The 23,852-nt window shown below is 41.7% G+C and overlaps 1 protein-coding gene across 2 annotated transcripts in view; it reads right to left on the bottom strand.

The window, feature by feature from the left end:
- RAI14 (retinoic acid induced 14) overlaps positions 1–23,852 on the bottom strand; it is a 277,999-nt gene that overhangs the window by 200,738 nt on the left and 53,409 nt on the right. The window lies entirely within an intron of this gene.

The following is a 23,852-nucleotide window of genomic DNA, read 5'->3' as shown; positions in this document are numbered from 1 at the left end:
CATTCTATGAATGAAGGTGAAAAACCTTTTGTGCTGCAGCTCCCCCCAGAGCATCCCCCCTTTTATTACCTGAACCTGATTGTTCCAGAGTCGAGGATGAAAAAGGAACAAAGAGGAACCCCCTACGGGTGGGACTTTACCGGCACTACCAAATAAACAAACAGTATTTGAAAAATGTCAAGTATTTATTGAAAAGCACATATAGAATATTGCACATACACGTGGATGTATGAATACAAAAAATACAAAGAAAAGATATCGCTTCCTGAACCCAACGCGTTTCAGAGATGACTGCTGTCTCCTTCATCAGGGGTTTTCACAGGAAATATAATATCTATAGAATTCAAATGCAAAATGAAGAGTGATATTTAAACATTAACAAGTGTTGAGGACCAGCCTAGCAGATCCAGCTGCTGTCTTGGCTCTTCATTGGATAGATTGATAGCAGCTGTCAATCAAACCCAATGACACGGGGGCGGGGCCAAGTCCTGCTGTCTGTGTCAATGGACGCAGCAGCAGAACTCAGGAGCGCGCCCGCACAGGTGCCCCCATGGAAAGCGGCTCTCCGTTCTGATATCGATTTTTTGGGCTACCTTTCAGGCTGATAGCCAATATCAGGTGCCGATATTTTGTACATTTAAAGTTTTTATTTTTACACTGTCCTTTTAATTTTATTTTTTATCACTTTTACTGCTGTCACAGGGAATGTAACATCTTTAAAAAAAGTAATAGGCAGTGACAGGTACTCTTTATGGAGGGATCTGGGGTCTATAGGACCCCAAACCCCTCCTCTACACTTGAAAGTATTCAAAACAATAACTTGAAGCAATATCGGTAACATCGGTATGTTTCTGGCCGATACTTTGAAAAATGTAAATATCGGCCCCTGATAATCGGTCGCTCCCATAATCGGTCGACCCTTACTGAGGGGGTGCCCAAAGTAGAGAAGGAGCCAGGAGTGCCGCCGGGGGACCCCAGAAAAGGAGGATCGGGGCCGCTCTGTGCAAAACCCTTGCACACAGCAGGTAAGTATGACATGTTTGTTATTTTAAAAAACCTTTACAATCACTTCAAATCAGATTTATTTGGATTTTTATCAAATTTATTTTAATAAAATGCGTTTAGTGTAAAAATCTTTGTAAAGATAGTTTTCTATTTAAGATACCTTAATAATTTAATTTATTCAGCATGAAATGGAGCTTAGTTATGTAGCATGAGGCTGTATATTCTGCGATATTTATATTTTTGGTAAACTCATTCAATGAATCCAAGCTCTGCAAGCTGAGATAACAAGCACTGCATTGATGCATTCACACAATTTCACAGTAACCATGAGATAAAACAAAGTTCAGGAATATTCCTTTATCCCATTGTTTTGCAAATCTATGTACACTACAAACTGTATGATTGAATCAGTTCTGATATAGATGTTTTACTAACTTGACAGCTTATTATTCTACACAGGAAACCTTAATTTTGTTTGCAAATATTAAAGATTCTAACTACCAGCAATGTCCTTACATTTAAAGAGCGCCTGTCATTTCAGACCCATCATGGCAGCGCCTGTTAGCGGGCATCCACTCACCTGCTGCCGCCACGTCCCTCACCTTGTTGTGTCACTGCCGCATCACCAGCCGTCCCATTAACCGGTTCCCGACCGGCGCACGCGATGTACAACGGCAGAATGGCACCGCTGGGCAAATGGGTGTACCTGTACGTCCCTTTGAATTTGCCGCTGTGCCATCGCGTGCGCGCGCCGGCCAGGAGCTCCGTGAGTCGGGTCGCGGGTCCCGTGGATTCGATGTCCGCCGGGATAACCGCGATCGTCTCCCGGAGAGGAAGAACGGGGCGAAGCTGATGTAAACAAGCATCTCCCCGTTCTGCCTAGTGACTGGACACTGATCTCTGCTGCCTGTGATCGGGAGCTATGATCAGTAATGTGTCACAGCTAGCCCATCCCCCCTACAGTTAGAACACATCCCTAGGACACACTTAACCCCTACAGCGCCACCTAGTGTTAACCCCTTCACTGCCAGTCACATTTACACAGTAATCAATGCAATTTTATGCGCACTGATCGCTGTATAAATGTGAATGGTCCCAAAATCGCGCCAAAATTGTCTGATGCCTCCGCCATAATGTCGCAGTCACGATAAAAATCGCTGATCGCCGCCATTACTAGTAAAAAAAAAAAATATTAATAAAAATGCCATAAAACTATCCCATATTTTGTAGACGCTATAACTTTTGCGCAAACCAATCAATAAACGCTTATTGCAATTTTTTTTTACCAAAAATATGTAGAAGAATACGTATCGGCCTAAACTGAGGAAAAAAATTGTTTTTTTTAGATATTTTTGGGGGATATTTATTATTAGCAAAAAGTAAAAAACAATGCATTTTTTTTTTCAAAATTGTCGCTTTTGAAATCTGAGGCGATCAAATACCACCAAAAGAAAGCTCTATTTGTGGGGAAAAAAAAACGTCAATTTTGTTTGGGAGCAGTCGCATGACTGCGCAATTGTCAGTTAAAGCGACACAGTGGCGAATCGCAAAAAGTGCTCTGGTCTTTGGCCAGCAAAATGGTCCGGGGCTTAAGTGGTTAAAGTGAATGGAACTGTCGGTGAGTCAACAGCGGGTCAGAGGAGGAGCCGGTGCGGGACAGAGATGACAGTTGCTCTGTCATCTCTGTTGATTTCAATCGAGCCTTTTTACCAGTGATTTAAATCAAATCCACACTAGTCCCCAATATCTTTATTGTGGGAAACTGGCTGTGACTCCTTGCAGCTTCATAGCTGGCTTCCCACTGCGCATGCATTGCACGGTAGTTACAGTCATGTGCACTGCCCTAGGCTCACCACAAATCTCGTATTCCATAGTCCAACTCGGGAGAGACCAAGAAAGGGTGGCTATGTTCATACATACGGTAAGACCATGGAGAACGAACGTAATCACCCTCCAACAGGAAGTCAGGTCACAGCAGTTCAAAAAAAAGGAATTTGGAGATGCGGAGGAGGCTGTGAGTAATAGAAGGGACTTTTTTGACTTAGATATACAGATTTGAATAGATTTTTTTTTAATCTAATGTTTAATGTCATTTTAAAACCCCTTTCAGGTTTTAGCGCCTTCCCCCCACCAACAGTTCTCGTAAGTCAGTAGGATGGACTGCTGATCACGTGATCACTGTGCTGGTCAATCGCCGTGATTAAATGATTAGGAAGCCAAAATTCTCTGCACTATTTTTTTTCTGGGCCCTGCTACTATTTTTTGCCAAATTTCATTTGAAAATGAGAAAAATCTGAACATATCCAATATCGGTTATCACCAAATTAAAAGGTATGAATCACCTGGATACACTTATGCCGCGTACACACGATCGGACTTTCTGACAACAAAATCCTGGATTTATTTCCGACGTATGTTGGCTCAAACTTGTCTTGCATACACACGGTCACACAAAGTTGTTGGAAAATCCAAACGGCAAGAACGCGGTGACGTACAACACGTACGACGAGCAGAGAAAAATGAAGTTCAATAGCCAGTGCTGCTCTTCTGCTTGATTCCGAGCATGCGTGGAACTTTGTGCGTCGGACTTGTGTACACACGATCGGAATTTCCGAGAACAAAGTGAAGTTGGCGGAAAATTTGAGAACCAGCTCTCAAACATTTGTGTGCGGAAATATAGGACTGGTGATTTTTTTATGTAACCTGCCAGATCCTATGTATGTCCCTTAGTTCTGAATAGAAATGTTATCACTAAAACCAGGACCCCCACTTAGGTTAGGTTCACACTGATGTGTTGTAATATCAGCGAGTTTTGTATTGTGATTTGAAGGATCACCAGCAGTGTGATTTCATCCGCGTTCCTCTGCGATTTTGATGTATGGCATTCTCTCTCTTTCTCCTTTCTCTCTCTCTCTCTCCCCCTCCCTCTCCTCTCTCTCACACTCTTTTGCCCTCTCTCTCTCTCTCTCTCCTTTCTCTCACCCTCCCTCTCCTCTCTCTCACACTCTTTCGCCCTCTCTCTCTCCTTTCTCTCGCTCTCTCTCCCTCCCTCTCCTCTCTCTCTCCTTTCCCTCTCCCCTTCTCTGGCTCCTCTCTCTCTCCCTCTCCTTTCTCTCTCGCTCCCTCTCCTTTCTCTCCCTCTTCTCTCCCTCCCTCTCCTCTCTCTCCCTCTCCTTTCCCTCTCCCCTTCTCTGGCTCCTCTCTCTTTCCCTCTCCTTTCTCTCTCGCTCCCTCTCCTTTCTCTCCCTCCCTCTCCTCTCTCTCCTTTCCCTCTCCCCTTCTCTCGCTCCTCTCTATCTCCCTCTCCTTTCTCTCTTGCTCCCTCTCCTTTCTCTCTCTCCCTCTCTCTCTCTCTTGCTCCTTTCTCTCTCTCCCTCTCCTTTCTCTCTCGCTCCCTCTCCTCTCTCTCTGCGCTCTCTCCTTTCCCTCGCTCTCTCCTTTCCCTCCCTCTCTCTCTCTCTCCTTTCCCTCCCTCTCTCTCCTTTCCCTCCCTCTCTCTCTCTCCTTTCCCTCCCTCTCTCTCTCTCCTTTCCCTCCCTCTCTCTCTCTCTCTCTCTCTCTCTCTCTCTCTCTCTCCTTTCCCTCCCTCTCTCTCTCTCCTTTCCCTCCCTCTCTCTCTCTCCTTTCCCTCCCTCTCTCTCTCTCTCTCTCTCTCTCTCCTTTCCCTCCCTCTCTCTCTCTCCTTTCCCTCCCTCTCTCTCTCTCCTTTCCCTCCCTCTCTCTCTCTCTCCTTTCCCTCCCTCTCTCTCTCTCCTTTCCCTCCCTCTCTCTCTCTCTCTCTCTCTCCTTTCCCTCCCTCTCTCTCTCTCCTTTCCCTCGCTCTCTCTCTCTCCTTTCCCTCCCTCTCTCTCTCTCTCTCTCTCCTTTCCCTCTCTCTCTCTCTCTCCTTTCCCTCCCTCTCTCTCTCTCTCTCTCTCTCTCTCCTTTCCCTCCCTCTCTCTCTCTCCTTTCCCTCCCTCTCTCTCTCTCCTTTCCCTCACTCTCTCTCTCTCCTTTCCCTCGCTCTCTTTCTCCTTTCCCTCGCTCTCTCTCTCTCCTTTCCCTCGCTCTCTTTCTCCTTTCCCTCGCTCTCTTTCTCTCACTCTCTCTCTTCACAAATACAGCCTAGAAAACTCACCGGAATCGCATTACATTTGAACATCTATGCGTTTTCCCTGCAGTTTCCATTCCACTCTATGAGACTCTAAATCGCACCAAACAAGCACAGGACCCTTTTTCAAATCGCATCATCTTAGAAGCACATATATGTGAATGTCCTCCATAGAAACACGTTATTTTATTTGACATGCTATTCAGTGCATTCTGGAACGCATGAAATCGCACCAGTGTTAACCAGAGCTTAAGCTGGACTTACACCTGTAGAGCTTTATTAGAAAATGATTGTTTCCACAATGTTTGATTATCTAACGCTGGCATTACGCTAGTAGGTTTTTAAATGAACGTTCGTATACAAATTCTTCATTTGTTTCAAAAAATGTTTCCATCCCGCTTCTTCCAATGTACTTGTCACTGTGGCTGACCATCAATGTAACCCCATTAACAATTAGAAAACAAAACAAACGTTCTTAAAAGAAAAAAACATTTGAACAAAATTCTACTAGTATACGGCCAGTTCACTTACTTCCCACGTTTACCCCCCCCCCCCCTCCCTCCCTCCCACAGAGCTGATTATTCTGTGATTGGCCACAGCCAAAGTCGCATGTCCTGGAGGTCACGCAAAGTCGCACGGAAGTCGCCTTCAAATCGCCTTGCAAAGTCGCGCTGTAAGTCAGGTTGCCCCTGTGTGAACCGAGCCTTAAGGCTCCATGCACACTATAAGCAAAAAGAAATGCCAGAAAATGCTGATAATAGAATTTTTTTGCCACCCTCTAGTAGCATTTAGAAGCTGTTAGGAACATAAGCATTTTATTAGCAATTTTGCAGTACATGAAGAAAAAAACAAAAAAAAACAAAAAAGCTGTTAGCATTTAGTAGCTTTTAGAAGTAGGAGCATTTCTGCTGGAAAAAACGCACCAAGAAACACTACGAAAACTTTTTTTTTCTGCCCCTAGAAGCTGAAGCTCAAAAAATGCTAATAGCCTAAAGTAGTGTCCATGGACACATAGGATAACACTATTTAGCTTCTAGGAGCAGAAAAAAATGCCAATAACAGCTTCTAGGAGCTTAAAAAAAAAACAAAAAAAAAAAACGCTAGTGTGCATGGAGCCTTAGGGGATGATTCGACAATTGGTTTGGAAGGACTAAAACTGAGTTTGTAATATCTTCTCCTCCCTAATCCCCTCCCCGTGACTTTACCATTGGGATGAATGGCACAACCATTGGTCCCTCCACACATGCAAAGGTGCTGGGTGTAATCCTAGACTCTGACCTCTCCTACACCCCCCACATCCGAACCCTGGCTATATTTTGCTGCCTTAACCTCTGCAACATTTCCAGAATTCGTCCCTTCGTCCTGACTAACGCAACCAAAAAAACAACTTCTTCACTCCTTGGTTATTTCCTGCCTTGACTACTGAAACTCCCTCCTCACTGGCCTACCTTTACACAGGCTATCCCCAGTCTATTATGAATGCTGCCGCCAGACCTTACTAACCGATCTGTGACTGCTGCTCCTCTATGCCAATCCCTTCGCTGGCTTCCCCTATCCCATCGTATAAAATTCAAAATACTAACCATAAGATACAAGGCCATGCACAACATCGCCCCCAGCTACATCACCAACCTCATCTGCAGATGTCGCCCAAGTGGTCCTCTTCACTCCTCCCAAGACCTCCTCCTCTCGAACAGCCTTGTTACCTCCTCCCATGCTCGCCTCCATGACTTCTCTAGAGCCTCTCCCATCCTCTGGAACTCTCTGCCCTAGAATGTACAGTCAGCTCCTACCCTGTCCGCCTTTAGGCAATCCCTGAAAACTCACTTAATCAGGAAAGTCTATCCCACCTCCACCTAAGAATTGTACCCTAGTCCACTCCATCAAATCATTCCTGCAGCCATTACCATTTGTACCACCTCCACCTTCCCTTAGATTGTAAGCTCCATGAGCAGGGCCCTTCTATTTCTTCTGTATTGAACTGTATTGTAATTGTACTGCCCCCCTCTACATTGTAAAGCGCTGCGTAAACTGTTGGCGCTATATAAATACTGTATAATAATGTGTACCGTATATACTCGAGTATAAGTCGAGTTTTTCAGCACATTTTGTGCTGAAAGTGCCCCCCTCGACTTATACTCGAGTCAAGCACTTTTCTGCAGCAAAAAAATTCATTTTCTGAACCGAATTTGGGGCCCCCATATCTCAGGGCCACTTAGTATTAGGAACCCCAAATTTGGTGTGCAAACCCAGTGGAACTGGTACCATAACATATCCAAAGCTGGAGTTCCTAGCACCAAGTGGCCCCGAGATACAGGGCCCCAAAACCGGTTCAGAAAATATCATTCTCTGCTGCAGAAAAGTGCTTGACATTTTCTGAACCTGTATCTTGGGGCCACTTGGTGCTAGAAACCCCAGCTTTGGACATTTTATGGAGCTAGTTCGACTGGGTTTGCACACCAAATTTGGGGTTCTTAGGAATAAGTGGCCCAGAGATACGGGTCCCCAAAGTCGGTCAACTGTGTCTATCTGCTGCAATGTCATTTCGGGACCCTTTGGGTTCAGAGACCCCAAATTTTGGCTGCAGCTAGGGGGCATCTAGGAACCATTAACTACAGAGTTTGAAGTTCAGGGGACCTATGGCTGCAAATGGGCACAGTGATGCTGCAAATGGGCATTGTTGACCCTCTTTTCCACTTACAGTAGCTGTGCATTTCTCACCCTCGTCTTATACTCGGGTCACTAAGTTTTTCCCATTTTTTTGTGGTAAATTAGGGCCTCGACTTATACTCGGATCGACTTATACTCGAGTATATACGGTATGTCCTTGTCAAAGTTAATCAAGAAGTAAAACATTTGTTCTACCAAAATCAAGACATTGACATGGTACTCAAACAAAGTCAATAAAAATTGGTTGAGTCCATGAAGGCACCATAACCAGTGATTTTTATAGTCTCGTCTGAACATATGAACGCAAGTCTACAGGTGTAAGGCCAGCATAATAGGAAAACCTTCTCTAAATTCCAGACAATGCAATGGCCCAAAACCAGAGACACAAGCTTTATGTTTACGCTAAAGCCTCGTACACACGATGCGATTGTTGGCAGGGGATTGTCTGTTGACAGACTGTTGTCCTAAAATCTTACCGTTAGTAGGCTCCTTTTGACAATTGTTGTCCAACTTTCGGCCAACAAATGTTGGATGGCAGAATAGTACATTTTCAGCAGACAACGGTTGGCAGTCACATTTTCGTATGGTCAGTACACAAATCCATCACACTAAAGTACAAAAGTACAAATACGCATCGGAATCAATGCTCAAAACACAAAATTAGCAGAAGGGGACCAAAGGGTGGCGCTCAAGAGCTGAAATTCCTTGTAGTACCACACTGCGTTCGTGTTTGTTGCACAATTGTGTACCGTTAGTATGCAAGACAAGATCCTGGCACACGCCCTTAAGACAAAAATCAGACGCTCGGTTGGCCAACAATCGTACCGTGTGTACGAGGCTTAAGAGTCTCCTTGTGGAAACGGGTTGATTTATAGGACAACATAAAAAGCAGGGAGTGCCTAATGTATTTCAAACAAATGGGAAGGGATCAATCACTTCAAATACATGTACACAATAAGAAATTTACAGTGCAATTAGGCAGCTGAATACTTGTACAGACAGATAATACTGCTGTAATAGCAGATGCCATGACCGTAACTTTGCTAATAAACTGGAAATTAGTATTTCATTTGAAGACCAAAATCGTCTCTATCCCTCTATTCTTTTGGATAGAATAATGGAGGGTTATAACCCCTGTCAGTTTTTTTTCCCCATTAGGGAGTTTTCCCATTACTTCCTGTCCTATAGACAAAGCAGGAAGTAAGAGGAAATCCCTACATACTGTAGTGAGGGAATCCCTTGTTGTCACCAGGTCTAGTGTCCCCATTCAAAGACTTCCCCTCTATTCCTGTTCTAGGGAAAACCCAAAATTTGGGACAAACGGGACAAATAGAGAAGGTGAATCTCTCTAAGGGAGGCACAGACAGCGATAAAAACTTGACAGATGTTCTAATCCACTTTCACTCTATCCAAAACTAAAGTTTTGCCTTTAGATATGTTTTAGATGAAACTGAAGCTAGAAACTCACCAACTGTCTCTGCATGGCCGTTGTTGTGGCAATGTCTATGCTATATACTGTATGTTCTAATGTTGGTACTCTAATGCCGCATGCACACGATCGAACTTTCCGCCAACAAAACCATGGATGTTGGCTCAAACTTGTCTTGCATACACACGGTCACACAAATGTTGGCCAAAAATTCCGAACGTGGGAACGCAGTGATGTACAAGACGTACAACGAGCCAAGAAAAAGGAAGTTCAAATGCCAGTGCGGCTCCTTCTGCTTGAGCATGCATGAACTTTTGTGCGACGGACTTGTGTACACACGATCGGACTTTCCGACAACGAGTTTTGTTGGCGGAAAATTTGAGAACCTGCTCTCAAACATTTGTGTCCGGAAATTCCAACAGCTCACATCGAACATTTCCCGTCGGAAAGTCCGACCGTGTGTACGCGGCATCAGAGTTCCATAGGCTCCCTTTGCTGCTCTTATCTCTAACACCACTTTGCAAAAATCCCATTATGTCCATGTATGGGGGAGCATGTGGCATGCCACCTTTCTCCTTACAAAGCAGCACGTGGGACCTTTTTTTTTTAAAATCATATTGTCTATGTGATCATGCAAAAAATAAAGCTTTTCACTTTAAAACAAGCTTGTTGGTGTGCTGATGAAATATCTTATCAACGTCCTACAACAGGGATATGCAATTAGCGGACCTCCAGCTGTTGCAGAACTACAAATCCCATGAGGCATAGCAAGACTCTGACAGCCACAAGCATGACACCCAGAGGCAGAGGCATGATGGGACTTGTAGTTTTGCAACAGCTGGAGGTCCGCTAATTGCAGATCCCTGTCCTACAACAAAACACTTCTGATCCCCCCTTCCCTATTAACACCACAAGATGGAGAAGGAGGGTTTTATTCTTCCTAATGACCACCAATGTAAGGGTTTCATTCTTCCTAATGACCCGTAATGTCAGGATTTCAGTCTTCCTACATACCACAACTGTAAGGGTTTCATCCTTCCTAACTACCTGTAATGTCAGGGTTTCATTCTTTCTACTGACCACTATTGTGAGGGTTTACATGCTCCTACTGACCACCAGTGTAAGGTTGCATTCATTCTAATGATCACCAATTTAACGTTTTCATGTTTCCCACTGACCATTAATGTAAGGGTTTCATTCTCCCTACTAACCACATGTAAGGCTTTTATACAGTCAAACAGTAAAATGCTGATCCAGGTCGGCACACACCACAGGACCCTAGATCCAGCATACAAAGATTCCCAGCCTAGCTCACAACTGTTACAGATGTGAAGAAAGAAATCCAGGTGGCTGCCCTCACCAGATTTCCTTTAAGCCATTTTTATTCAAACAATAAATTCATAAAAACAGCCAAAACTCATATTGAATTGAGCGACAGATGGTTGACGCATTTTACACTGTGCTTAGTGCTACGCAATGCTTGAAATGCGTCAACCATCTCTCTCTCTCTCCACTCTCTTTGGCTGTTTTCATGGATTTATTGATTAAGTAAAGATGGCATAGAGAAGATCTGGTGAGTGCAGCCGTCTGGATTTCTTTGTTCACATCTGTAAGGGCTTCATTCTTACCAATGACCCCCAGTGTCAGGGTTAATTCTTCCTACTGACCACCACTAAAAAGATTTCATTCTTCCTACTGACCACCAATGTAATGATTTTATTTTTTCTACTGACCGCTAATGTAAGGGATTTGTTCTTCCTTATGACCACCACTGTAAGGGTGTCATTCTTCCTAATGACCCCTAAGGTCAGGATTTCATTTTTTCTTCTGACCACCACTTTAAAGGCTTCTTTTGGTCTACTAACCACCAAGGTAAGAGTTTCATTCTTTGTACCACAAATGTAAGGGGTTTCTTCTTCCTAGCGACTACCAATTTAAGGGTTTCATTCTTCCTAGTGGCCACAAATTTACGGGTTTCCTTCTTGCTAGTGACCACCAATTTAAGGGTTTAATTTTTCCTAGTGACCACCAATTTAATGGTTTCCTTCTTCCTAGTGGCCGCCAATTTAAGGGTTTAATTTTTCCTAGTGACCACCAATTTAAGGGTTTCATTCCTCCTAGTGAACACCAATTTAAGGGTTTCCTTCTCCTTAGTGAAGACCAATTTAAGGGTTTTATTCTTCCTAATGACCACCACTGTAAGGATTTCATTCTTCATACTTACGTCCAATTTAAGGGTTTTATTCTTCCTAGTGACCAGCCATGTAAGAGGTATTTTTCCCATTGACCCTGATAAATAAATTTTAGTAAGGGTTCCCTGAGACCTGAAAATTATGTTTTTGGCTTCTCTGGGGTAAAAAGGCTGAGGAAGGCTACTATAGAAGACCGTACTGACACTTATAATGTACGCACATTACACTGCTGGTCAGTAGAATGATGTGCATCAGAAAGCTGGTCCAAAGTAATGATGTTCAGCCACTGGGTTTAGATAAGAAGCTGCTACAAGGAGGCTAGAGGAGATCAACAACTCTGAGATGTGAACAAAAATGGGAATTGTTTACTATGCACAGTGCAGTATCAAATTCAGTTTCATTTAAGTTTTGTTTAAGTTAGGATTTACATCTACTCTAACTGTAAGGTCCACAATAAAATAATCTAAACTTTTTTCTATGGTCTGCCTTCCCTTCCATTGAGATGGAAATGTTCCCCCGTCTTATGTCTACACATACTTGGAGGACAGAAGAGGAATGTGGAATGTCTTGAGAGGAGCTGTGGGAAGAATGGCTTCCTTTTCTAAAGCAAACCAGAAGAGGCAATGCTTCAGCCAAAGACATCATCCGTCCAGACATCTCCGGAGGCCTGGCCTTATTGAAGCCTTTACACTGCATCAGCCCAGGAACAATGGAGGCAGCACAGGCTGTAACCTTGCACACATTCTTCAGCTGCAGCTGCACACAAATATTTCACGTCTACATAGTGTAGGGGGAAGATTTCCATTCATCACTCCACACGCTGTGTGCTATAATGTCATGGCTACAATGGCAGAGCAGACTGAGCAATGGAGATATTTTTACTTTTTGCATTAAAGTGTATGATAACCAGATCACATAGAAACTTTAACGTTTCCATGTAATTTCAAAATTCATTTTTGATCTAAATCTGCAGCCTTCATTAAAATGATACCTGGACATCCTAATATGATGGCCCATGTTCAGACACCTCCTGTTATAGGGTGACAACGCTTTGTCCCTATCTACCAATTTACAAGGCGTTGTCACCCTGTCACACGGTCTTCTAATGGACACCACAAGTGGCAATTTCAACACAAATTACACAGGCATGGTCCACCGCTGTTATCAAGAAAGCTGGCCCTAGAAATATCATACAACAACCACAATTTAGGAACATTTAAAATAATAATATTAATTTATTAATATAAAATAATACTAAAAGGGAACATAAAGCCATGTAATGTTATTTCAGAATATATATATATATATATATATATATATATATATATATATATATATGTATATCTATATCTATATGTATCTATCTATATATATATATCTATATCTATATATCTATATATATCTATATAGATATATATATATATATATATATATATATATATACACACACACACTCACACACAGTATATGGGATAACAAGCAATTATTTTAAAGCATAAAACTTTAAAAACCATTCTATTTTGTAACAATTATCTATCTACCTGATTATGGCCATATTTGCTCATTATGGCATGGCCATAATAGCTCATTATGGGCTTACTCACACCAGCCCGCATGTGCTATGCTCTGAATAATGCTGGGGTGTGGTGGTGAAACGCGTAGCTACAACGCATCACACTGTCTACTTTTTTAACAGCATTGAAAGGTTCAAAATGACATTTCATTCAACTTTATGCACTGCATAGTGCTGCAATGGGCTAACAGCCATTGACAAAGGTTTGATAATATCTGTTGCTAGGGCATCAAAATGCACGTTATATGTGTTTTGATGTGTTGCCATTGACTTCTATGGGCCTCCCAATGCACTTGACATATCGTATTTATAAAAAGCAAAGATGGGAACAGACACTTGCTCTTTATTGGGGAACTATGACACATGTGTTTTGATGCCCCGAAGCGTGTGCGTTAAAATGCAGTAATGGAAATGGGTGCTCAAACATGCTACATGAAATATTGGCAAGGTGCCTAGGCAGAGGAATATGAACATACAGAATTCAGAGCACTGTCAGGAAGCAGAGTTAAAACTTCTAGACTTTTGCAGCCTTTTAGCAAGGAGGAACCTTAGGAATAGCCTTCCAGGCTCAGGGAACCCTCACTAATACTCTAGCTACAGCTCACAGTGCATTCGTTTGATGGGTACTGGATAGATTGCTCCTGCCACTGTTGGTCGTTGGGAAGAATCTCCGCTTATACAGTACATGGCTAAAAAGATCATTGTTGTCAGTGTTTACTAATCTGACAGGCAAAAGTTGCTCAATACTCAGATACCCCATAAGGAGGGACTGATCCATATAGCGTCCCGAGACATTTCGCTGAGGCTCACCAACATTCTACCAATGGCCTACAAATGTGGGTCATGGAGCAGATATCCAGTTCTCTTTCGTGGACCGAACGCTTTAAGAAACTTTGCGCTAGAGAAACATTCTGGATTTATAACCTCAATGTCCTTTCACCTGGTGGTATCAACAAAGGCATCGAAATTTCCACTATCATACAAATATACTATATATTAGCATCATATATACTTACCGTATATACTCGAGTATAAGCCGAGTTTTGCAGCACATTTTTTAGGCTGAAAATCCCCCGCTCGGCTTATACTCGAGTGAGGGTGCCCATCTGCAGCTGTACCTGGGATTACTAAAACTGCGGGTGTCTCCCGCTGTGTGATGCAGTCTGTGCGGCCATCCATTGTAACAAAGCCCCGCCTCCTCCTCGTCCATGCTAGAGGAACACTGATACAATGCTGGGAAACTGTTTCAGTGTTCCGTCTATCACGGACAAGGAGGAGGCGGGGCTTTGTTACAATGGACAGATGAACAGACTGCATGACACAGCGGGAGACACCCGCAGTTTTAGTTATCACAGGTACAGCTGCAGATGGACACAATGAGGCTGCAAATGGGCACAGTGAGGCTGCAGATGGGCACAATGAGGCTGCAGATGGGCACAGTGAGGCTGCAGATGGGCACAATGAGGCTGCAGATGGGCATTGTTTACCCAGTAGCTGCTGCATTTCCCACCCTAGGCTTATACTCAAGTCAATAAGTTTTCCCAGTTTTTTGTGGTAAAATTAGGTTAAATTATCTATAATATAATAATAACTAGTCTTAATAAGATCTTAATTTTTATTTACTCTACTTCAGGTTCTTATATCATTGGGGAAGGCGAGATCTATTTTGTAAGTATTGGTAGTAATATGATTGAGGTATTTTTGTATAATTTTTACATCATTTTATATATGTCCCTCATGTATGTATATAATATTTGTGTATATATTTTTGATGGATGTAACCATATACACATAATCGTATTATTTTTTGCACATTGCGTGCAAAATACTGGCCGGTACCAATCATTCTTTGTGGCCTAATATTGGATCTTGGTAGCTCCTCTTTTTTGGTTACAGGGTTATGCCCAAACAGGTGCATATATTTGTATATAATAAATAATATATAATATATTTCCTTTTGCATCTATATAGTTTTGGAGGTTTATTAATATTGTTATTTTTTAAGTATTCCCAGTGTCCTTCTATGCGCGTATATGTATGCACGTATATGCATACATATATGCACATCTATATGAGGTTGGATGGAGATGATGTGTATCTCCTTTTAAGTTGTGTGTATAATATATATATATATATATATATATATATATATATATATATATATATATATATATATATATACATATATATATATATATATATATATATATATATATGAATTCAAATAAATAAATAGCAAAGGAGCAGTATCATACAATCATAAAATTGTGGTCACAATAGAGATATAATCTATACGGACATTTTAAATACATTTAAATAAAGAACATTAAAACCAAAGGAAGGAAGACAGTCGAGTGATAAGCGCACATATGTTCATGCATAAGTGGTGTAGAACATGAAACAACAATAGTGGTATCTATTTTTATTGCCAACGACATTGGAATATAATATAATATAACATCTGGATTGGTCACGTAAACAAAAAAATAATAACAAAAAAAAAAAAAAAATTATATATTATTAATAAAAAAAAAAAAATATATATATATATTTTTTTTTTTTTTTATTAATATTTTATTGTTTACGTGACCAATCCAGATGTTATATTATATTATATTCCAATGTCGTTGGCAATAAAAATAGATACCACTATAGATACCAGCTTTAGTAAATAAACCCCATGGTGTACTTAAAAGTGGGGTATGCCTGTATATCTACAGCTCACAGTACGTTAGCTTGGTGGTCAGTGGGAAGAATGCTCCTCAAGTTAGAGCTCAGTGAAAAGAAGGCTCCTTACATTGGTGGTCATTGGGAAGAAATTAGAGATTACTTTTCTGAGAGGCAGAAATTGCTCTTTGCTCAAAGAATCCCTGGCATCCACTGGAGGACCACTATGAATCTACAGGACCCTGGCTGAAAATGGCTGTTCTAGACTCTAGGACAACCTTTCTTAACCCTTTTAACATGAAGGAACCCTTGCAATAACTTTCAGGTCTCAGGGAACCCCTACTAAAAATGACAATGGGGTTTATTTACTAGAGCGTGAGCGTGCAAAATCAGGCTCACTTCTGCTTAGAAACCAATCAGCTTCCAATTTTTATTGCCGAGGCTTGATTGAACAAGCTGAGGTTAGAAGCTGATTGGTTTCTATGCAGAAGTGAGCCTGATTTTACACTCTGCAGCTTTAGTAAATAAACCCCTATATCTACAATTCAGAGTACATTAGCCTGGTGGTCAGTGAAAAGATTGCTTCTTACATTGGTGGTCACTGGGAAAAATGCTTCTCTTATTGGTGGAAATTGGGAAGAAAGCCCCCCTTACAGATAGCTAAAAAGATCTTTGATTTCAGTGATGACTTGTCTGGGTGGCAGAAATTGCGCATCCACTGGAAGATCCCTATGGTTCTACAGGTTGAAAAAGGCTGTTCTAGACTGTAGGACAACCTCAAACTTTTTAACATGAAGGAAGCCCTGAAATAAATTTCAGGAATCAGGGACTCCTTGCCCTTAACTGTGGAAACTCTAGATAATAAAAAATCTTTGGTGTCAGTGATTACTTATGTAAGGGGTTGAAATTGCTCATTGCTCAAAGAACCCCTAGTTCCACAGAAACCCAGTTGAAAAAGGCTGTTATAGACCCTAGGCAATCGTTGTAACATGGAGGAAACCTTGAAATAACTTTCAGGTATTAAGGAACCTCTGCTCCTAGCTATAAAACCCATAGCTAAAAAGATCTTTGGTGTCAGTGATTACTTATTATAGGCAGACATTGCTCATTGCTCAAGGAACTACTAGCCACTGCTTGAGGAACCCTATGGTTCCACAGAAACCTGGTTGAAAAAGGCTGTTCTAGACTCTAGGGCAGTGATGGCGAACCTTGGCACCCCAGATATTTTGGAACTACATTTCCCATGATGATCATGTACTCTGCAGTGTAGTTGAGCATTATGGGAAAAGTAGTTCCTAAACATCTGGGGTGCCAAGGATCGCCATCACTGCTCTAGGGCAACCTTTCTCAATCTTTTATAACATGGAGGAAACCTTGAATTAACTTTCAGGTTCTAGGGAACCCTTGCCCCTAGCTGTGGAATCCCTAGCTAACATCTTTGGTGTGAGTGGGAACTTATCTGAGAGGCAGAAATTGCTCATTGCTCAAGGAACCTCAAGCAATCTCAGGAGGAACCCTACGGTTCCAAGGAACCCTGGTTGAGGAAAGCTGTTCTAGATTCTAGGAGCTTCAACTCTGCATCTGCCCATGTTAATTTTCCATTGCCTAAGTACCTTCACAATATTTCATGTAGCAAGTTTGAGGGCCCATTTACACTGTTGCACTTTAACACACGTGTTCCAATGCAGGGTATAACAGGGGAATCAGAAAACAGGGTTAGAGGTGAAAGTGGGTACCAGACAACTTTTTACTGCTCTACCATCACAAGGAACGCAGGTGAAAATTTAAATTTGGCTGTATTTTGTGGTTCAAAGAGCTCTTTATTTTAAAGCAACTCTAATACAGAGGGATAGTTAGTAATGGAAGATATGTCAGTAGGATTCAGTCACAAGGAAACGATTTCCTTGCATATGTTACATTTTTAGAGACTTGTAGATCCATAAATATTCTGCTCTGTATTAAAGCCTTGCAGACAGCGAAACATCTGGAGTTGAACTGAGGACAACGAAGGGGCATTTGTGTGTTTGGCGATTTTTAAAGACATTTTTAACAAATCGTATTTACATTTCTGTGTAGTCATGTCATTGGATTCCACCAAGTGGTCTTCATTCCTCTTCAATATTTCTGGCGTGCTTTTGGCCCATTGCTTGCTTGTTTTAAAACAAATATGTATATTTAAGCCAATTATGCCCCAAACAGCCCATGGAATGCTTATTAAAGGATAACTAAACCCAAGATCTAAAAATGTAATATATTTCAGCTTACTAGTCTTAAGATGTGGTGGCTGCATTTGTTTTCTTTTCTCAGACTAAAAATATTTTCAACAAGTATAGAAAATACCCGTTGATCCTACCAGAAATGCAGTATTACTTCCTGTGAGATGGACTGGAGATGAACAAAGGCAGATAAGTTTAACCCTTTCATGACTAAGCCTATTTTTGAAATTTGGTGTTTACAAGTTAAAATCCATATTTTTTGCTAGAAAATTACTTAGAACCCCCAAACATTATATATATTTTTTTAGAAGAGAGTCTAGAGAATAAAATGGCAATTGTTGCAATATTTTTTATCACACGGTATTTGTGCAGCGGTGTTTTAAACGCAAATTTTTGGAAAAGTGACACTTTCATGAATTTTAAAAAATCCAAACAGTAAAGTTACCCCAATTTTTTTGTATAATGTGAAAGATGATGTTACGCCGAGTAAATAGATACCAAACATGTCACCCTTTATAATTGCACGCACTCGTGGAATGGCGACGAACTACGGTACCTATGAATTTCCATAGGCGACGCTTTAAAAAATTTTTACGGTTACCAGGTTTGAGCTACAGAGGAGGTCTAGGGCTAGAATTATTGCTCTCGCTCTGACGATCGCGGCGATACCTCACATGTGTGGTTTGAACACCGTTTACATATGCGGGCGCGACTTCCGTATGCGTTTTCTTCGCTGCGCGAGCTCGCGGGGACGGGGGCGCTTTAAAAAAATTTTTTTTTTTATTATTTATTTATTTTATTTATTTTTGTACTTTTATAAATTGTGTTTAAAAATTTTTTTTTTTTTTTTACTTTTATTGCTGTCACAAGCAATGTAAACATCCCTTGTGACAGTAATATGTGGTGACAGGTACTCTTTATGGAGGGATGGGGGCGATTCTGAATACAGTATACTTTTTTAAATTCGGCGCCATTGGCAGCCGAGTAAACGGGAAGTGACGTCATGACGTCGCTTCCGCGTTTACAATTAGAAGGCTGGAACGAAGCCGCTCACAGCTTCGTTCCAGCCCGCCCCCAGCCGCCGGAGATTCCCGAATGGACACCGGGCCTCCTGATCGCACGGGAGGCCCGGTAACAGTGGCGGGAGGCGGCGGGAGGGGGGGGATGTCCCCTCCCGCTCCTCCGGTATAACAGCCGAGTGGCTTTTAGCCGCATCGGTTGTTATACTCGGGTAGCCGATCGCCCGCTGAAAACAACGGTACCGGGATGATGCCTGCAGCTGCGGGCATCATCCCGGTATAACCCCGGAAAGCCGAGTACGCATATGTGCGTTCGGTCGGCGGGAAGGGGTTAAAGAACAACCACAGAAGGAAAGCGGCTCCAGGGGAATCATCAGCCAATTATCCACTGCATAACTGCTAGCACAGCTCATCTGTAGATGTACAATCAAAAGAAATCCAGAATTTGCTGCAACTCTTCACTAGAGCTGCATGATTATTTGTTAAGAATCGTTATCGCAATTTTTTCCCCCTTGCGATCTTGACAAAATATTTCCCGATTCTTTCTATGCAGAGAATTCTCTCTGCTCTGCTAAAGCCAACAGCCGAAAGGAGAAAAAAAAAAAAACACGGGCAGTCTGCCAAGAATCACAACATTCTTTAGCAGTGGAACTTAAGTATAAACATTGTAACAATTGGTCCTTTATATCAAAGGAATACACTTTGGTGTGTAAATGAGGGAAGTTTTAACTCATTTTCTGAAACCTTTTTCTGACATTTGTTGGTTTCAAGTTAAAATCATTTTTTTTTTGTTTTTGCTAGAAAATTACTTAGAACCGCCAAACATTATATATATTTTTTTTAGTAGAGACCCTAGAGAATAAAATGGTGGTTGTTGCTATATTTTTTGTCACACTGTATTTGCGCAGCAGTCGTTTAAATGCAATTTTTTGGGAAAAGATTACACTTTAATGAATTAAAAAAAAAAAAAAAAAAAAGCTTACCAGTAAAGTTAGCCCAATTTTTTTTGTATAATGTGAAAGATTTTACTCAGCGAGAATCATGAGAGAATCATGCAGCTCTGCTCTTCACCTTTATTGATGCTTTATGTAAAAGACATCACAGACAGTGTGGGGGACAGTAAAAGATGACGCGTTTCACGCAGTGGTTAGCGCTCCTTACAGATCTTTGTTGTCAAGTAAGTGATAACCACAGTGCCAAACACGTCAACATTTACTGAACCCCGCACTGTATGTGATGTCTGTTATATAAGGAATCAATAAAAGTAAAGTGTTGTAGCAAATTCTGGATTTCTTTTGATTATTGTAGATAAGTTTAAAATTGCGTTCCCCCCAGGGCAGGAAGCATGCTATATTCACAGGATTACAAGGGAAAAATAAAAAGGGAAAAAAAAAAAGCTTGGGGAAAAAAAAATGCAACATCACATATAGGGAGCTGTAAGCTTTTAACATTCAATTGTGGAACAAATGCAATTGCTCTGATTTTTAATTGGTATTTATTACAGGTACGTATATAGCACCATCAATTTATGCAGTGCCTTACATACGGTATATAGTGTACATTTACATCAGTCCCTGACCTCAAGGAGATTGCAATCCAAGGTCCCCAACCCACATACATACCCATACTAGGTGAATGAGCAAAGGTGTTGGCGCTATAAAACATCATGAGTGAATACATCATAAGAATTGGTATAAGTATACCATGTGCAAAAAAGCTAATAAACTCCAAAGTGACAATCCCAACACCATATACATATAAAATCTTCTTGTTTGATGTTCCTTCAAATACAAGCTTCACCATGAGTGCTCATGAAGTAGATGGCAACTCACCAGAGGTGTTTGACCACTTTTTACAGTTGGTCAAATTGCGCTTTGATTGAATGGACCAGGACCAGGTGGATCCTAGGTAGACATCTCTTCACTAAGAGACCCCCTCCAGAAAAGGCTGAGGATAGGGGAACAGGACTCCACCAAGGACACAAAGAAGAACTCCGATGCTCCGTGCACACGATCGGATTTTTCGACAACAAAATGTTGGATGTGAGCTTGTTGGCGGAAAGCCCGACCGTGTGTATGCTCCATCGAACATTTGTTGTCGGACTTTCCGCCAACAAATGTTGGCTAGAAGGTTCTCAAATTTGCCGCCAACAAAATTTTTGTTGTCGGACTTTCCGATCATGTGTACACAAGTCCGTCGCACAAAAGTCCACGCATGCTCAGAAGCAAGAAGCGGTCGGTCTTATAAACTAGCATTCGTAATGGAGAATTAACATTCCTGACGTGGCAAATTATGAAATCTCCAAATACAGCGCACAATTCTCTTCTTCTTTAATGGGATAATAATGAAGCAGTCTGCAATCAGTCTGGTGAAAGGAGCAGCCATTTCTTCCCAACAAAAGGTAGATCTCCAACTTTCCAGGATTGCCTATGTCAACAGTTGATCATTGCTGTGCTGTGTAGTTTGCAACTAATAAAGTTCATCTTTAAGGGGTTGCGCTATGATCGTTTTTTATCCCTTATGCTCTCCAATGAGGAACATTGGAGTCCAAGTTTAGCCGGTGAGGAGTGTTACATAGGTGGAGTGGTTATCCCTTGAATGAACCAAAGGCGCATCTTTATTAAACATCTGGTGAGTGGCCAATCTGAATGGTGGAGGTTTTTCACTCAGTCACATATGATCACTGAAGGAACATAGGAGCACGCCAGTCCCAATTATTACCAAAGGACTTTTTTGCAGCACGTTTGAAGGATTTTTTATGTACTGGACAGTATATGGTTATAATTTTTTGTTTGATTTAGAGCTATAAGATTATGCACATGATTTTGTATTTTATTTTATGTAAGTGATTCCTTCGGATTAATAGGAAGAGAACAAGTGGTGGTTACTATAGGGGTAGCGCATTCACACACACTGAATCAGTATCTTTAGCCCATCTTAATGAAGGGTTTTTTTTGAAAGCAGCAACCCTGACACATATGGTTAATGTAGAAGTGTTTTTTTGCACCGATGACACACATACAATAATGAAGCTGCTTTGCTGGTGATACTGATGGAGTTATTGCAAACTAATTTTCAAAGGCTTTTTTTCTAGTGATATCAAGAATAATAATAATAATAGCGCTAAATGAAAAACGCAAAAAGAAAAGCGCAAATCAACACTCACCAAACTTCTACTAACACGAAATTAGCAGAAGGAGCCCAAAGGGTGGCGGCCAAAGCGCTGAAAAACCACGTAGTACGCGTTCTGATTTGTTGACCAACATTTGTATGACCGTGTGTATGCAAGACAAGTTGGAGCCAACAACCTTCAAACAAAATTCCACGGTTTTGTTGTCGGAAAGTCCGATCGTGTGTACGGAGGAATTATATTGTGGTAGGTTTTATTAAAAATGGTTTTAAAAATTGACAAAGATTGCACTCACATGTGACTGAGCTATTCCCAGCACTAAGGTGTCTACAGAATGTGTGGGTTGGTATATCAAAATCGCGGCCACGTGCGATCCACGCCTCGTTCTGGATATACAAGAAAGATGGATGTCAAATACAGGACCCGGAAGTGACGAGTCCGCGCTTCTACGTACTTTTCACCGTACTGGCGTCATCAGGAATTTTTCAATACACATACTAAGGCCAATATAGACAGGATCCAATTAACCTACCAGCTAGGGCTGGGGAAAAAATCTATTTAAATCTTGAATGGAGTTGAGAGGTCAAATCGATTCAAAATTTAAGCAAATCAATTTTTTTAGATTTTTTTAGATTTTATTTTTTTTTCACCGCGCCGGTCCTGAGGAGCTGCGGGCAGGAGTTTTTAGGCGAGGCCGCGGCTTCAGCCTAGTACGTGGCTTCGGCCTAGTTTGCAAGGCCAGATGCCACGTACTAGGCCGAAGCCGCGGCCTCGCCTAAAAACTCCTGCCTGCAGCTCCTCAGGACCTGCGCGGTGTCCAAAAAAAACAAAAAAAAAAACTCGATTCGCATCGTGAATAGAGTTTTTTTTAAGCAAATCGCAGCTTTTTTTTTTGGAAAATCTCCCAGCCCTACTACCAGCATGACTTTGGAGTGTGCGAGGAAACCCATGCAGACACAGGGAGAACATGCAAACGCCAGGCAGGTAGTGCCATGGTTGGGATTCGAACGACGACCCCAGTGCTGATAATCTGAAGTGCTGACCACTTAGCCACTGTGTTGTAAACCAAATATTATGCTGGAAATTAATTAATTCAAGAAAACCATCCTGGCTCCTTCAAAATAATTTTGGCACTGCAGTTGAAAACGATCATCAATCTACTCCCACTAACGATTAGAAAATTGAAGGGATGTTCTTAAATTAAAAAAATTCTAACAAAATTTACATGGAAACATGGCCAGCTTTAGAGGTGGAGCCGAGTGGGTGGGAACCTATGCTCGTTTTTGTAGTTGCCTGCGTCCCCCATTGAGAGATCCACACTCAGTATTTGTCACCGTGACCATTTTCACTGGGGCAGAAATTGTTCGTTGTCACTGGAATAAGAACAGAGGGGAAATCTTCCAGTGGGGACACCTGTACCAATAAAAGATTTCAACGTTAAGCTATCCCATTTCTTTGGGGAGTTTTTGATTCTGTCATGTCTGTAGGACAGAAGGTTAAGGCTGGGTTCACACTTAGTGCGACTGCGGCTCACAGCAGGGGGTCCGGTGCGTCCCTGTTCTCCGTTTCAGGGATAAATCAGGCCCGAATTTTTGGCTGAATTCGGACCTGAAATGGAGCCAAAGACGCACAGGACTTCTGTGCAATCTGCTCCGCAGCCGCCACGGAGGTGTGTGAACCGACTCCATTGAGAGACGGTTACAATCTCCTGTAATGCGAATTGGATGCAGAGAAACCCTCATCCAATTCGCACTAGTGTGAACCCAGCCTAAAGGAAATCTCCTGAGGGGCACAAGGATAACAATACAAACTTGACAGATGTTCTAACCCTTCCCTACTCTGAAAACTGTTACAAAACATG

Source organism: Aquarana catesbeiana, linkage group LG01 (genome assembly GCF_042186555.1).
Source record: "Aquarana catesbeiana isolate 2022-GZ linkage group LG01, ASM4218655v1, whole genome shotgun sequence".
Classification (NCBI taxonomy): domain Eukaryota; kingdom Metazoa; phylum Chordata; class Amphibia; order Anura; family Ranidae; genus Aquarana; species Aquarana catesbeiana.
Note: the sequence above shows the minus strand (reverse complement) of the source record. Positions and strands in the feature narration are given on the sequence as shown.